Here is a 4,432-nt window from a genome sequence, read left to right as displayed (position 1 = left end):
ACAAGTCTAATTTTACCCTTGGTTTATAGACATTGATGTTTTTTTTGTAGTCTTTCATGGGCACAAACACTAATGCGTTCCCCTATGATGAGTGTTTTTACCAACTATACGCTCCTAGCGTAGATCCTTCCATTGTGAAACGTACCTAATTTATTGGGTCCACCCGTTCAAGACAAGATTAAGCAACCTTTCCACCCCACCGTCTTTGTTATCTAATTACTATCATGTTGTTTTACAAATAAAAACAATTTCCTTTACTTTAAACCTTAAAATATTATTCTTTTGAACAATATCCTTAGCATCTAATTATAAAACAAGTGAAGGAAGTGGCAAACAATGTCTAAAAAGACAGTTTCTATAAATCACCTCATCACAAGTGAAGGCAGTGGCAAACAATGTCTAAAAAGACAGTTTCTATAAATCACCTCTTCACAAAATTAAACTTGAAATTATTTAGTGTGATCCACTTAGAAAATGGACATCCACGCTTGTAGCGAAGACTAAGGGACCTCCTCAGCTGAGTGATCTCGCTTAGATTTCAAACCACAGGGGACCACCTTGCGTGATCCTCTTAGAGAAGCGACCTTCGACAAGTGATCAACTCCTATTGGAGACCCCCCTATGTGATCCACCCTAGAAAGGGGGACCCCCAATTATGTGATCACACCTAAAAAACTGGGTTGCCTAGGACCCTGGGTCTCCCAACGGAGGCGCAATTCTGAAAATCTTTACACGGCGAGCTGGTCCTCATGTCACTTGTCTTTGGCTAGCAGGGCGATCTGGTCATTCTTGCTTGAGTATGTTATATTGCTTCTTGTTGGATGCTTCACTCTAGAGTCGTCTCTCAGTCGCGTAGACTTGTCAGGAACTTTCTTTGGAATGGTTCTGATGGCTCTATAGATACTAGAGCTCGAGTGAGATGGTTTACCTTGATTTTTCCCAAAGAGGTAGGTGGTCTTGTGATAATTGATCCAAAGATGTAGGGCCGAGCGCTTTTCACCAAGCTCATTGTTCGGGGGACTTTTCCCTGGCAATGAATCTTGGAAGATTCTATTACATTTCTCTCTCTTCAGTGTTTCCCCAATTTAGAATTCGCGACGACATTCTTACCATATAGGTTTTCGCTTCGTGTTCTCAAATGTGCCTTTGGGCACCACTCAACTTTCTCCTTTTATGCATTCCTTGCTTTAGATATGGTCTTCTATGTGCAGACGACTCATACATAGAGACCTAAGTAGAACAACGCATTGAAGGAATGCAAAAGGATATGAAGGAAATGAGAGATGTTTATGCGCAAGATAATGTAGATGTGAATGATATTAAAGAGCGTATGTACAAGATAGAGCAAGCACATGTATTGAGTGAAGGTACTCTTAAGGTCATCAAAAACAATGTAACAAAAATGAAGAATGAATGTAAGCCCCCGTCATGGGCTGAAAGAGTACTCAATGATATCTCGATATCTTTTAATGCTATGAAGGGATGCAACTTGATGCCTGAAAATAATGTGAACAATGTTGATATTGACGAATGGAAAGAGCGAGAAAAACGCTCTAAAAACATAGTCATTCGTGGTATCCCCGAAAAATAATCTGAGACACCTCCTCAACTTGCCATCACAATTGAGGAATTCTTTTGGGCACAATTTGGAATGTCTCGTATCAATGTATATGGTGCTCATCATGTAGGTAAGCCAGGTGCCCCTCGATCATTGCGGACAATCCATTGTGTGTGTGCTCAATGGCTGATGAAACCAAATGAGGAATCATACTTGAGAGTAGTTGGGTCTACCTTTAGGGCACTGCATTTTCTGTATGTGAAGACCGCACTCCAAAACAGCAAGAGGCATGTCAAAAAGCATAGGAAGAACGAATCCAGAAACGCAAGCCACCTTCCTATGAGGAGAAAGAAAAAGAAAATTCTACATAGGGACACATGGCCTATGGGACACAATCACATATACGCATATGTTTTTGGAACTGCAATGGTTATCCATGGAATGCTGGGCTTACCATAGAAGAGCCCACTAATGATGCAAACAACATACTCCTAGCAGAGACTTGGAAGCATGAAACCCAAAGGATCAATGGAATGGGGAAATACAATGTGTACTCCTTGATGTGGTCGCACGATGTAAAACAACGGAAAAGTAACGGTAGTGTAGCATGTATGATAAAATGCAACCAAGGGTTCCATGTATCTGTCATCAAAGATGACATACATAAGTGGTTTCTATGGGTGCAAATTACCATTCCTAATGGGGCTTTACTTTTTGTGGCAAGATGTTACATTCCACACCAAGACTCAATTTTCTATACTCATGTAGATCGGGAACACCCATACACCGATTTGGAAGAGGACATTGCGCATTACAAATGTCAAGGGGAAGTCATTGTATTGGGAGACATGAATGCACACACAGCCACAAGCCAAGCTGATACAGAGGAGCATCTCATGCCGTGTCCTATTGAGTACACATCAGAATCACATGCTCATGATCGCACATCGGTAGACACCAAGGAGCCAGATTACTATGGAAAGAAGCTTATAAGCATGTGCAATAGCACAGGAATGCACATCGGAAATGGTATATCTCAATGGAAAGATGCTAATTGCTACACATGTAGACAACATAATGGGCCTAGTGTGGTTCTACTATCTAAAGATTGCATGCGTTATGTATAATGTTTTACTATTGGGGCATGGAACCCAGAATCCGACCATCGCACGTTGCTTGTAGACCTCTTATGGGAGAAGACAAATGAGCATGTACAGAAAGGATCTCAAATGGGAAAGAGACCAGTGTATATGAACTTCAAACATGCACCAATGTATGCATCAATGGTTGAGAATACAATACTCAAGACACTATACACACTTGGACCACATGCATCACTTGAGGAACAATGAGAGGCTTTTAAAGAAGCCATATGTAATTGTGTTGAAGCATGATTTTCTACAAACAGCAAATATAATGGACACACATGTAAATGTAGTGCTTGCAAAAGGTGGTTTCAAATTGAATGTAGAGAGGCAAGAGCTCACTTGATCACACTTGATGCACAAATAAACAAAGAGGAATATCACAGACATGCTATTGCATACCATAACCTTGTTCGGCGCCATCGAAGACAATGGGAAGTCAAAGAGAATATCAAGTATGTACAAGATAAGGCTAAAGAATGTGGAAAGTTTTGAAGTAATGTAAAAGGGCAACTCCCCAAAGTTTTATGGAACCTTTCTATTATAAATATGTATGCACATTGCAAAGATCTCTACTCTCGAATAGATGCGGGAAGATGCCCAACTATGGAGTAATCCCTCATTCTATCCCTTTCTTCACAATTGAGGACATCCAAAGAGGACTTAAAAAATTGTCAACTCGGAAAGCAAGCAACCTCCAAGGCTTCAAAGCAAAGATGATAAAGTGGACAGAGGAAGAAACACATGGTTGGATTTGCAATATGTTTAATCTTGACTCCAATATGGGATGCCATATGATTGGACAACAAATTGGGTGAAACCACTACACAAAGGAGGTGATGTAAACATTGTGGGCAACTATTGCACTATTATGGTTGGCTCCATAATGGGTAAACTCTTTGGAAGCATCATGGAGATGAAGCTAAGTGATTGGGCTGAACTGAATAATAGACATGTATATGGTCAAGCCGGCTTTCGTTGTGCACATAGTACCATTGATCATCTTGTCACCTTACGTGTCCTCATGGAAGAAAGCCGCTTAATGGGTAAGGGCTTATATTGTTGTTTTGTGGATTTCAAAAAGACCTTTGATATGGTTCCACATGACACTCTTTGGAAGAGGATGGAAGAACTTCAAGTACCTAGTGAATACATGCATGCTGTGGCAAGGATATATGAACGAGTTGTGTGCCAAGTACGCATGAAAGGTGACATTTTTGAAATGATCACGAGTGATATTGGGGTTAAGCAAGGATGTCCATTGTCTCCCACTTCCCATTCTCTTTGGATTATACATTGACAAACTGAAACATATGGTTCAAGAGTATGTAGAGCAGGAGGTTATAGAAAAAGTGGGTATTGGAAACATAATGATCATGCTTTTACTCTACGTAGATGATGTGGCACTACTTGCTCACGCTTTGGAAGATGCCCAAAATATGATGATGGTACTTGAAGATTTTTGCACCAATAGCAGGTTGATGGTTAATGTGCAAAAAACCAAGGTCATGCTTGTCAAGATTCTTTGAATAGAGAAGCCACTCATTGTCTATAAAGAGACACCTATTGAAGCGGTTGAGAGCTTCAAATACCTCGGGCTTGAAGTTCCAACCAACCATAAATGGTATGAATGTGCTATGCGACGCCGTGAAGCTCGCAAGAGGGCATACTATGCATTTGAAAACATGTGCAACCAAGGCAACATCAAGTGTTGGTCCCTCAAGAAGTA

Source organism: Adiantum capillus-veneris, chromosome 23 (genome assembly GCF_014529385.1).
Source record: "Adiantum capillus-veneris isolate H3 chromosome 23, ASM1452938v2, whole genome shotgun sequence".
NCBI lineage: Eukaryota > Viridiplantae > Streptophyta > Polypodiopsida > Polypodiales > Pteridaceae > Adiantum > Adiantum capillus-veneris.
This window is presented reverse-complemented; position numbering follows the sequence as displayed.